The sequence below is a fragment of the Pinus tabuliformis genome, chromosome 3_1 (assembly GCF_031772625.1).
Source record: "Pinus tabuliformis cultivar Carrire ecotype Pingquan chromosome 3_1, CPIR1, whole genome shotgun sequence".
NCBI lineage: Eukaryota > Viridiplantae > Streptophyta > Pinopsida > Pinales > Pinaceae > Pinus > Pinus tabuliformis.
The window spans coordinates 995,891,728-995,905,135 of record NC_142301.1 but is presented as its reverse complement, the minus strand read 5'-3'; the positions used below and the strand labels follow the sequence as shown (position 1 = coordinate 995,905,135).

The window sequence follows — 13,408 nt, the reverse complement described above, 5'->3', positions numbered from 1 at the left end:
TTGACCGAGAGGAATTGGCCATGCTTCAATCAATCACTTTCTGGGCAAGCATAACCCACCTCCTGGCTATCAGCGTCTGGCTTATGGCTCTTGCCTCTCCAAGAAGACTGGCTTTTTGAAATGGTGGAGAATTGTTTGTGTATCTTCGCTTGGTGCCTGTTGAGAGCAGTGGGGTGAGGGAATGAAAAGGCTGGATAGGAAGGCATAGCAGGTATTTACAAGAAGGGTTGGGAGCACTAGCCTGAGGTGGAGTAGAGGTGGGAGCTGTAGAAGGGAGTAAGTGTGGAAAACTGGGTGAGAGTCGACACCAATATTATGCTCATATTTTGATCATGGAGTTGCGTTTTTCTTTATTAATGAATTGAAAGAACTGTAGATTTTCCCAATAGCAGATGGGCTTTATGTCACATTCCTGATCTACAAGACACTTTTGTCCTGTTATTGGGAACACAATCAAAACAATGAAGCAGGACACTTTTGTCATGTTATTGCGAAGGCAGTCAAAACAATGAAGATAGGAGAAAGTGTGATTCTCACCATAAAACCTATGTGTAAGCTGAAAGCTCCAAACTCGGTTTGTTCTATATTGCTTTGGGTTTGATATCTTGTTGCCATACCTGTAACACCCATTTCTGATCCTGCACTGCACTGCACATACTGCTTAATGTGACTTTCATGGCTGCGTTCATTCCAGATTAGTGAAGACCAGCATGAACGCAGCCATGAAAGTCACATTAAGCAGTATGTTTTGCAGAAACTATGTCACAAAAACTGATGCTGCTGCTTCTGCTTCTGCTGCTGCTGCTTCTTCTGCAACAGAACTCAACACCAACTTGAAGGGCAGGCTAACTGGCCTTAACTTGAAGAAGGATGTGTCTCAGTTGATAGCAAGAACCCCCATGGTACATCTGAGCAAAGTAACCGAGGGCTGTGTGGCTAACGTAGTGGCCAAACTGGAAATGATGCAACCTTGTTGCAGTGTCAAGGACAGGGTTGGATATGCCATGATTCTGGACGCTGAGGAGAAAGGACTCATTTCACCAGAGAAGAGTGTATTGCTTGAGCCAACATCTGGAAATATGGGAATTGCGTTGTCTTATATTGCTTCGAGCAAGGGATACAAACTTGTGCTCACAATGCCCTCATACACAAGCTTGGAAAGACGAGTGACCATGCGTGCCTTCAGCTCTGATACCATGACAGAAAACATTGAGAAACACTGAAAACTCTTTCATAGAGTCTTCAGTGTTTCTCAATGTTTTCTGTCATCAAACACTTTCATGGCTTTTTTGAACATAGCGTTTTGGCAGGGACTTGCTGCTTAGCAGCCTCTCTTGTTTCGTTTTTGTAATCAACATCGTTAAGGCTTATTTCTTATTTAAGAATATATATATATATATACCCTTAATTCAAACCCAAATTAAGGGTTTCCAATTAGTTTATTTAGTATTTTTGATTTGCTATCATGCCTTTTGGCCACCAACCTTTTTACAAAAAAATTGTTAACAATCATTCACATATTCAAGATCTCGTCAAGGGCTTTATATCATGTACCTATATTCCAAATATATTCCGAAATTTTCTTTTCTACTAGTATACGCTCAGTTTTTTTTTTTTTTTTTTCATTTTTTCTTTAAGTTCTTTAAATACTTACAAACGCATGTGAGATTGGTTTTTGGGAGATTCTTAGTGAAGAATCTGCCATATTTTTCCAAATACATATGTTGGGCTCTAGATTGTTCTAGGATAATAGGTCAAGGCTTGCTTTGGGCCTGCAACTAAACGTGCCCATACTTATTAACACTAATTATTTTACATATTTAGCAAAAAAAATAAAAGTAATATTGTAGCTCTTATGTTCATTCATCCGAATTCCACTCATTCAAGCTTAAATAGTATAAAATAACAACGAATTTTCTTGACAAAAATATAACCACAATAACAAGATACTTATCTAGTTTTCCAACACAGTTAGCTTGTCACAAGATTATTGACGGGAAAACCATGCTCCTCCCGATCAACAAGAATGGAAATCACATCTAATTATTCCAACGGGCTAGTTCACTTCTAGAATAACCAATAGATAGGAATCAAAAGAGTCCCACCTAGAACTTTCAGACCACACTAGGTATGTTTAGGTTTATCTAGCACCTTACAGGTCTCACAATGAATTCCAGTGGCTCCAACCAACTCAAGAATCTATTTCTCTAGCAACGTACTACCCTTCCTCCATAGCATCTTATGAGAAATAATTTATATATCCTTCCTTGGAACTCCTCCAACGAGGTACCAAGTCTTTAGGTTGCCTCAAGTTTTTCTTCCCTCTCACCACTCTTTGTCTCCTTTCCCCTAATTGAGATCTTTTTATCTCTAGGGAGAGGATTATGTGTCTTAACGCTTTGGTAAGTGAACTCTCTTCTAGCATGTTTTCCCTTAAGTAATTCTTTGGTAAGCCATAACTAAATTTAAATTGACAAGACTAAAAAAATATTCATGTGTGTTGTATGTCCTTGTAGTCTTCCAATTACTAGAGTAAAAGTAAATAAAATAATATTTACGCCGTACTGAGGGGTGTTACATCTTCCCCTCCTAGAGAAAAACACCGTCCCCGGTATTACAACATCGTTAAGGCTTATTTCTTATTTAAGAATATATATATATACCCTTAATTCAAACCCAAATTAAGGGTTTCCAATTAGTTTATTTAGTATTTTTGATTTGCTATCATGCCTTTTGGCCACCAACCTTTTTACAAAAAAATTGTTAACAATCATTCGCATATTCAAGATCTTGTCAAGGGCTTTATATCATGTACCTATATTCCAAATATATTCTGAAATTTTCTTTTCTACTAGTATATGCTCAGTTATTTTTATTTTTTTTTCATTTTTTATTTTTTATATTTTTTCTGTAAGTTCTTTAAATACTTACAAACGCATGTGAGATGGGTTTTTGGGAGATTCTTAGTGAAGAATCTGCCATATTTTTCCAAATACATATGTTGGGCTCTAGATTGTTCCAGGATAATAGGTCAAGGCTTGCTTTGGGCCTGGAACTAAACGTGCCCATACTTATTAACACTAATTATTTTACATATTTAGCGAAAAAAATAAAAGTAATATTGTAGCTCTTATGTTCATTCATCCGAATTCCACTCATTCAAGCTTAAATAGTATAAAATAACAACAAGTTTCCTTGATAGAAATATAACCACAATAACAAGATACTTATCTAGTTTTCCAACACAGTTAGCTTGTCACAAGATTATTGAGGGGAAAACCATGCTCCTCCCGATCAACAAGAATGGAAATCACATCTAATTATTCCAACGAGCTAGTTCACTTCTAGAATAACCATTAGATAGGAATCAAAAGAGTCCCACCTAGAACTTTCAGACCACACTAGGTATGTTTAGGTTTATCTAACACCTTACAGGTCTCACAATGAATTCCAGTGGCTCCAACCAACTCAAGAATCTATTTCTCCAGCAGCGTACTACCCTTCCTCCATAGCGTCTTATGAGAAATAATTTATATATCCTTCCTTGGAACTCCTCCAACGAGGTACCAAGTCTTTAGGTTGCCTCAAGTTTTTCTTCCCTCTCACCACTCTTGGTCTCCTTTCCCCTAATTGAGATCTTTTTATCTCTAGGGAGAGGATTATGTGTCTTAACGCTTTGGTAAGTGAACTCTCTTCTAGCATGTTTTCCCTTAAGTAATTCTTTGGTAAGCCATAACTAAATTTAAATTGACAAGACTAAAAAAATATTCATGTGTGTTGTATGTTCTTGTAGTCTTCCAATTACTAGAGTAAAAGTAAATAAAATAATATTTACGCCATATTGAGGGGTGTTACATCTTCCCCTCCTAGAGAAAAACACCGTCCCCGGTGTTCATTCTTGCTCTTGAAATAGGCTAGAGTATGCTTGTTCATCTGAACTTCCATTTTCCGAGTAGCCTTTTCTATTTAAAGTGCCTCCATTGCACTCTATCATGAGTGATCACTTGTGTTTGTAGCTTAGTTTCTCTTTGCCCAAGAATGGGCAAAGACTTAGACAAGAGTATCCTATCTCATTTAACCTACATGAAAAATCATTATGGATGCAATTAGTCTCTATTAGTTACCATCTAAGAACATACGTATATATAATCATTTCAATTTTGTTACAACATCATCAATTATTATTTATGCGCCCAGTAAGGGTCACTAACAGACCTCACAATACAACAAGGGTTAACAACCTTCATTCATTATAAGTTCACAACATTAATGTAGGCTTATTACCAATAGTAATATTTTTTTTATCTTCTCTTACCCAATAATTGTGCCTATCGCAAAGATCCCACTATGTAGTTTTATTATAGATTTTAATTAATGGGGGTATTAATTCCATTTTCCCTATTTGTATAAGGATAATAATATTTCATAAATCAAATGAGAGGTTGCAGCAAATGCATTATCATACCTGGTAGCATTATTGTTCTTTCATTTCAAATGTTGTACATATATTAGTCACATATGCATACCATTTTAGGATTAATTATCCTTCCTACCAAGTTCACGACAACTATTTCATTGTTACTTTCCCAGGTACACTTAGTTTTTCTTATTCGGAGCCATTTCACTATAGTATTTAGTTAGTAATTTATATTCTTCATTTAGTGCAAAACTAGGAATTTACTTTGCAACATTCCTTTAGTTTCGATTCATCCTCTGCCATCCTCTATCATCCTGCGTTACATGATGTTGATAAAAGTTGTACACAACCTTGCTTCTGTGTATGGCCATGTGAGTTCTCCCTTTTGCATTTATAAGCATATTATTGTCTCATCCTAATTATAGTAGAGAGCTATTTTCATATAAATATATCAGTTCTCAATAGGTTACCTCAACACATTTGATCTACAAGATCCCTATGAAGTGTTAATACACCACAATCTTATCCCAGCATGAGAATACTTATTATTATCATATATTTTTTTATTCACTAGTCACACTTGTTATCATTCTTTATATCTTTTGTTTCCCTCTTTTATATAATTTATCATTTAGACACTAAAAAATTCCCAACATTAAATGTTACAACCTCTTACTACGTTCATAGTAGGTATTTTCTTTGTCTTTTCTTAAATGAAGCTAGTTATGTTCACTTTAGTTATCCATAGAAGTCTTGAACAAGGCTTATAATTCAATCAATTTCCCTTGTTTCGTTGTTTTCTGTCTAGAGTTATTAAGACTTGAAATCACAAGGAAATATTAAATAAAATCACTCGAACAACTAAAGAGCACACTTGGAAAAGTATGGGCATACTTAAAATTATCGACATCACAAGGAATTCATGTCAGCAAATCTCACAACAATAATTTCCTAATGTGGCTCACCCCTAAGTTCCTCTTGACTCTTTTCTTGGGATTTGTGTCCTTTCCTACTCAGAACACTGTTGATCTAGGGAATCCATCTCCCTTTGCATCTTCCAAGCCATTCAATATTCTTAACACATAATTTTAATGTAGTTATCTTGACATATTGATATTGTAAGAAAAAATTGATTCTAATCAATTTATTTGACTAATATTTCTTTGTGTTGTAAACAATTTTTTGGATTCATCGCATTCATTGTATTTAATATCGACTTTTTGAACCAGCAACTATGGTTCATCTTCACGATGAAAAAGAAAAATTATATTGAAGTTCCTTGCGGTACTTATCCGAGGTAGCGTTGACTGGGACATGTTGTCCTTCACACGTCAGCATGGATTGGTACCACTCCCACAAATATGCTATCAACATTTGTTCATCTCAAATTTTGTTTTTTTTTTTAAGATTAGATGTCACATTTACCTTTTACCTCTTTCGGCTATCTGTCAGTTTATATATATATTCGTTCATCTATTTCCATCATCACTTCCTCAATTAATTTAGGACATCAAACCCATCAGAGTATTATATATATATATGCATTTATTATCGTGTATACCTTGTCATGCATATAATTATATATATACTTCCTAGGTTGCCATTTTCGGCACATACCCTATTCCAAAACTTTTAAGATATAGCATTAACTACCATAAACCAGGTTAAAGGTTTTTGCTTCATAGTTTATGGTTGCATTCTTTGATCTTAATGTATCATTTCCTACTATCTTGCTAGATTATTCATGGAACCTAGACTATTTCTATTTGTCGTGTTGTACCAACTTAGGTTAATATTCAGTTACTGAATTTACATCTAATAGTCAAAACCCAAATTCCTAAGCCATCTTTACTTGGATCAAACTTAGCCTTACCAATAGCAAGGCAATTTTAAAATAAACCAACTAGCGATTCATTTCATGATTCGATGTTATAAGTATGTACTCAACAATTTTTAGAAATTATCTAAATTTCTTATGGGAGGGCATTGTATTCCTACCTAGAAGATTCCATATTCTCGAGAATGACTTTAATCTTGATCACTTTATTCTTAATAAATTTGGGATATATATATAGATATATGTATATATATATATCTATATCTATATATATATATATATATATATATATATATATATATATATTTTCTAGGTATCCTCAGCACAGTTCCTGAATACTTTTGTGTGAATCCAAATCTTTGAAATAACCCAATCCTATTACCATATCACGTGATAGTTTCTGCCAATTATTTTACTATTTTGATCAATCTTTATGTTGTTTCCTTAATTATTTTCATCAATTATTAGATTTACACTCATCAATTTCAACTATAACGAATTTATTGTATCTCAGTTATATTGTTAATTTATCTTTTGTATCTCAGTTATATTGTTGATTTATCTTTTGTTATCATCACTTTCAATGTGTGTCATTTGTTAATACTTAATTGGTGAAAGGATTCTAACCATTCCCACCAACAACCTGAGATAATTCCATTCGATTCATATTCATACATAATTAGAACTATCATATATACCCATTCATATTTGAAAGAAGTCACTTTAGAGATACTCCAATGCCTCACCCCTAGTGTATTGATATACCACATATATGCCCTTTTTCTTTAATTTTATGTTGTGTAAATTCCTTTTTAATGGACAATATATTTATCATCCTGAGCCTTTTTGTAACATAGCCACATGTTCCATCCTTTACAAGAATTATATTTGGAAATTCACTTTACCATTGATGATTTTCCCCACTCATTATTTCAAGAAGGTTCTCGGTTAGCATCCAGTATAGGTCTACGGAAGCAGTTGTTTTTGTATTATTATTTACTTATCTTTTATTATTTTTCACCTAATATAAGTGGTGTTACAATTAAATGTTATTTAACATCAACAGTACCCCTTTAACCCCTTTCCATGCTTGTCTCCTTCCTTGATAAACTCCTTATGAATGTTATTGGTGAGCTCCAGTATTGCAACAATAATGCTGCAACTCCTGGGGCTTCCTTCTTTACTTTTATCAACCCGGTAGTTCGTAACAAACTTGGAAGTGACGGTGCTGTATGCACAAGTAGTAGCTCTTACTGCAGGCTGTCACTTGATCAGCTAGCACAAGTTTGCTAGGAGTTTAAGCCAACTTCTATGAATTCTTAGAATAAGCTTTTAACTGTGATGAAAGAAAGCTAACTCGAAAGAGGCTATTCTACTTGCAGAAAGAGAAGGAAAACTGAAATGTAACGCAAACCCTAGTAAACCCTAGCAAGCCCTAGTTTACCCACTAACCTTACTTTTGCAAGAAAAGAGATGGAAACTACTGAAAGAGGTGCCATTGACTACTGAAAAGGTAAATTGTATTTATTCAAGCTACTTCTAAAGAGAAATGAGAAGAAATCATCTTTTTGTACTTTTGAGCATTTTTATGTGGAATTATTATGCTTGTGTTTTGACTGGTTGTGGTTGTGCAGAGGTTTGGTGGCAAAGGAAGATGGAGTTGGCTTTTGCAGAAGGTGAGGAAGGTGTGGAGGGGTCCTAAGAAGCCCCTAGTACCCTTTTGAAGACTTCCATTGCAATCAGACTTCGAAAAATCACTCACAGGAAATTCTATAGGAGGCTGCAGGGGATCTACAAGAGGTTCTACAGGAGGATCTACAAGAGGAGGCCGAAAGTGGTTTTTGGAGGTTTGAAGGTGGAAAAATGATGGGAGAGGGGAAATGAAGGTTGGATGAAGGTGTTGGGGGGTCTATAACTTGTCAAGGAAGATCAAGGACGAAGGAGATGGTTGGATTTGTTCAAGGGGCAAGAAAGCAACTTTATGGAAAAATGCAGAAATTAGGGTAGATTGGTGAAATGTTGCAAATGAGTTGGGAAATCGGGGAGAAGTGAGCTAGTGCTGCTGTTTTATGGAGGAATGATGAGCTGGGATGTCCTACAAGAGATCTGCACATTTACTTCTCAAAACTGACCAAAGCAAGAACTAAAAACAGAGTTTTGTCTATCTTAACCTAATTTCTGACCTAAAACCAGAAAATGTTGAACAGTACCTTATGAACAGAAAAGCATGCGAGAGAACTATGGTAAAAGGACATGGAATGATCTAAGCAATTAAATCTGGACCAATATCAACTTTTCCAAATCAAAGGATCACACTAGCAGTTGCATGGAAGAGCAAAAACTGTGTTTTTGGTGGCAACAGTAGTGCCTTGACCTCAAACCATGGTCCCAAGAAGGGAGAAAGGAGATCAAGACCTGCTGTTGGCCTTTTTGGATCTTTTTTTGTCACTGTAGCAACTTACTTAAACAACTTGAAACAAAAACAACTATTCTAACCATCAAAAGCAACCTAATTTAACAAAGCAAGATGAACCTAAACAACAGAAATTATCTCATGAATGAAAGCAAAAACATATAAATACAAAAAGGAGGTGCTGGGCAACTTGGGTTGGGCCCTAACCCAAGAGATTCAGCCCTCTGGAAAGGATCAGTGCTGGCTCAAAAATTGTTTCATCTTCATTTATAAAAAAAATAGCAGTTACATCACATAAACTGTCTTCAAAAAGAGCTCGAAAATGAGCTGAGTACAAGGCTGCACAAAAGTGCGAAAATATACTAAGAACTGGCTAACATCCAACTAAAAAAACTGAGCACCTAAGCCCTGCTATTTATACAACTCGAGCCTCCAACAGCTCTCCTAAAATCAAGGAGCTCAGCTTCCCAAAACTACAGATAAACAACAGTCCTTCTTTACTTGCTCGGCTACCCCTTGGATGCACTAATGTGGTTGCTTGTGCTCCGAGTTTCTGATGGAGAATTCGAGGTAAGGGTTCATAAATGAAGGGGACACCCTCCTACAAATCCTCTCCCTTTTTCTTCCTCGAATTTGGCTGCCAAATGCTCATTAAACCTGTGATTTTGTCTCAAAATTGACCAAAAATCTGCATAAAGCACACATTAGACTTTTTGGCATAATGACTAACCCAATTCACTCTATTAGCATAAATATAATAAAAAACATGCAATAAACTAATGAGAATGGTGGATTAAGCTGAGTTAGGAGGCTAAATGAGCCCATATAATTACCCATTTCTGGGGCTCATCATCACCCCCCTACTGAATGGGTTGCTCATCCTCTGAGCAACTAGTCTATCTCCTCATCCATGATGGCTCTGATGGATTCCCTGACATCCCATGCTTCTGATGTGATATCCTCCTCTTTATCATGGAATCCTACCTTTCTATCCACCTCCTCCCACTATTGTCTTTCTTCTTCCTCTTTTTCCTCTTCTTTTGTCTTCTCTACCTCTGTTAGCTTTGCTTCCTCAAGCTCTATTTTGGTTTCCTTCTCATCTTGTTTAGTTTCTGCCTTCTCTGCTTTAGTCTTTTTCTTCTCTGGTTTAGTCTTTTTCTTTTCTGTTTTAGTCTTTTCCTTTTCTGTTCTGGGTTTCCTCCTCTCTGCTCTGGTCTTTTTCTTCTCTGTTTCAGGTTCTTCCTTCTCATCTTCTGTTTTGAATTCCTCCTATGTTTCAAGTTCTTCTTTCTCTATTTTTGTCTTTTCCTTTTTTTTTGTTTCCTCCTCATCTTCTGTGTGGGGTTCCTCTTCTTCAAATTGAGTGTTCTTTTCTTCTTCATGGATTTCCTTCTCAGCTTCCCCTTTTTCTTCCTCCTCTTCACTTCCAGATGGACTGAGGTCATTAGTGAGAGTTTTTATATCATCCTCTTTAGTCATGTTCCTGAAAATCTCCTAGGCTATGGGGATTGTGAAAGTGAATCTCCTAGGCTATGGGGATTGTGAAAGTGTGGAGGGAATCCTCCACTAGCAATTTAATTAGCCCATGGCGAGTCAATTGGTCTAGAACCCCTGCATTCAATTTGGTGCCACACTCTATTAAGGATTGGAGGAGAAAGTATGGAAGAATGAGTTTTCTAGATGCAGGCAGGTCCATTCCATATCTTAGTTCATGTAATAGTCTGAAATGATAACCATAGACTATACTGTATCTTCCTTCATAGGAGATATACTTCATGATCTGGTAGCTGACCTCACCCCATGGATAAGGTATACTTTTCCTTCTGATCCCATTCTTATCCTCCACAGGATGTTCATTAGGCTAGAAAAAGGTCTTTTTAGCAACCTGTCCCAGTGGTTTTTCTTCTTTGCTCCAGGGGAGCCCAAGTGGGAGACTTGTAATTCGGCTGATGAACTCTGGTGTAAGTTCTATGGTTAGACCCCTGAAACTGACTGTGGCATGGGTTGTTGAATGAGGTCTTAAAGATAATAAAAATTCCTCTACAACTTCCTCATCATACCCATGAAATTTCTCAAAGAAAGGCATCCAATTTTCCCTAGTAAAGAGGGCTACCACTTCTGCGTGTTCATGCAATTTGGTGGAATTCAGAGGCTCCTTTCTCATAAAACCCCCTGTCATGATGTTCAGTGACTGCTGGAAATTCTCAGGTGAGGAGGAAGGCAACAAATTCTCAAACCCGAAAATAGAGGAACAACTGAGGTTTTTTCGGGCACCAGAGAGAGTTTTTTGTGTTTCTTATTTTTAACAAAAACAACTTGTAATTTTCCTGCCCTTCAAACCCTGTTCTCAACCTTAATTTATTTCTCGGGCTTTTTGAGGGGAGCAATATCTTGATAAAATAGAGAGCATATAAAACAGTGTTTTTTTTCTCAGACTACCCAATGCAAATTCACTATTTTACAGGCTTAATTTCCTATGGTTACATCACTTCTTCATACAGGAGAATACCACGGAGGAGAAAGAGACAGACTTTTAGTGCAGAGAGTAAAATGGAGAGACTGTATATATATATTTCAAAAAAACACAGGCAGACTTCTGTTTTCACTTTTTCTTTTTCTTCAACTCAATTCTTCACTTCAAATCCCACCACCTTTTTTAGATATATGAAATGAAAAGTGGGTTCTCTGAGCCTACCTTTTTCGAGCTCGAATTTGGCATAAAAATCTTGAATTTTCCCTCTGCAGAGCTGCTCTCTGGGCTTCTTGTAGAAAGGCTCCTGTAGACTGTGTTTCCACTCCTGTTGAATGCGATAATGCTCCTATAGAGCCCGATAAGTGGGACGGTTTTGAAAACTGGCAGAAAGCAACTGTTTCAATGTTCTGAAGGTGGTAGGTGATTTGTTGCAGTCGAGAACTTGTCGATGCCAATGAAAACAAAAGTTGGTGGAGGCTTCTACCATAGTGTACTTAAGCTGATGGCATGATTTGCAGTGACGAGGTGAGGTGGTAAGATGGGTACGTTATCCCCATCCAGACCGTTGGTCCCTACTCCAATGCCATTATGAAACTTCACGTTTTCTGCTTGTAATCACTTCCATCATTCGTGTTGGACGTTGCCACTACCTGCTCTAAGATTTCTGTGAGTTGACTGAACACACGTGCCGAGTGCACCCACTGATCGCTGTTTGAACTGGCCGAAGGTGGCCAGTTAGCTGGCTACCAATTTCGCTTAATTGTAACCATCTCATTTGTCCATGCAGTTTTCAAATCATACGATGCAACAGAGGAATGGGTTTAGACACTTACCTGGAAGTCGAATGCATTTGCCGTGAGGTGTTGTGGCCTTTCCTTCTATTGCATGCCTTTGTTTCTGTGGATGCATGCTTGTCTGGTTGCTGATATGTGGTTGTGCTTTGTGTAGGTTCCTTTCTGGCTGGATTCGATCTTCAAGAGTCTGCTTCAACCTTCAGATTTGCACCCTCATGCTGCTGATGCTAGACTTTTGCAGGACAGTGACTTGTTTTGTCCATAGCTCCCAAACGGTAGACTGGATTGACCTAAACTTTTTTGAGCATGTTTCCATCATCATTATGCAGCTCCCACAAACAAATTGTGGTCAATGGATGCACGGATTTCAAGAAAAATTGAAAATGGCTAAAGGTGATGGAGGTCAATTTCTCGGAAATCGTGCACTGGAATTGGCTGAAATTGCTTGGGCATGTTACTATCACCCATATGCATCTCCCCATGAAACAGGTTTTTAAATGGATGCACAGATATGGAGAAAATGCAAAAATGGTTGAAGGTGATGGAGGCTGATTTCTTGGAAACCGTGCACTGGAATTGGCTGAAATTGCTTGGGCATGTTGCCATCATCCCTATACAACTCCCCATGAAACAATTTTTTAAATGGATGCACGATTTTCAAGTTAGGGAAAAAAACAAATTTCTGCTCTATGTATTTTTGTATTAGAACATTCTGCAGTTTTTTTGGACAGTAAGAAAAAATGAGCTTCGGTTGTAATGTAGACTTGGAAATGATGGAAGAGAGGTTTGAAGACTGCAGGGGGATTTATAAACTCTTTATGAAGCTTCCCTGTTCCCCAAAATGCTTTTAAAATCCATTTCTAGCTCTCTGTAATTTCTACAGGAGCTTCCTGTAGAAAACAAAGTTTTCAGGAAAGAAGCACAGTGAGGTGGAAAGAATGTCAAGAATGGTGGAGAAGGGTGAGGTAAGGTAGGATAGGTGCTATTATTGGTTTCAAAGCTTTCTTGGCACCTGCTACTGTTTCCTGAAGTCCTCCTGCAAACATGCAATACAACTGGAAATTCATTTTTCTTTTTTCTTTTTCTCCTTTTTTTTTTGAAAACAACTAGAGCGCCTCAAGGAGGTTTTCACTCTAATTGCCTACCCTGGGCGCCTCCAAGGGAGATTTTCACCCAGGGATCTTATTCCCTTTTTCTTTTCTCTTATTTCTAACCCATTGACCACCTCATGGAGGTTTTCAATCAATGAGCCAATCTGAGGCGCCTCCGAGGAGGTTTTCACCTTAGATTTTTATTTTTTCCTCTTATTTTTCATTTTTTCCTTTTTCTCTTTCTTCCTTTTTTTTTTTTTTTTCTCTACCCTACCCTACTTGAAAAACAAAATCATTTTCAAGTATAAGAATACTTCCAATGGAGCCATGTGCATAGCGAGATGATAGACAAATTGATGTGGAGGCTTGAAATGTATGCTTTG

At 37.0% G+C, this 13,408-nt stretch overlaps 1 pseudogene; it reads left to right on the top strand.

Annotated features, from left to right (window-relative positions):
* The first annotated feature begins 705 nt into the window (after positions 1-705).
* LOC149191236 (cysteine synthase, chloroplastic/chromoplastic pseudogene) lies at positions 706-1,223 on the top strand (annotated as a pseudogene).
* The last annotated feature ends 12,185 nt before the right edge of the window (positions 1,224-13,408 follow it).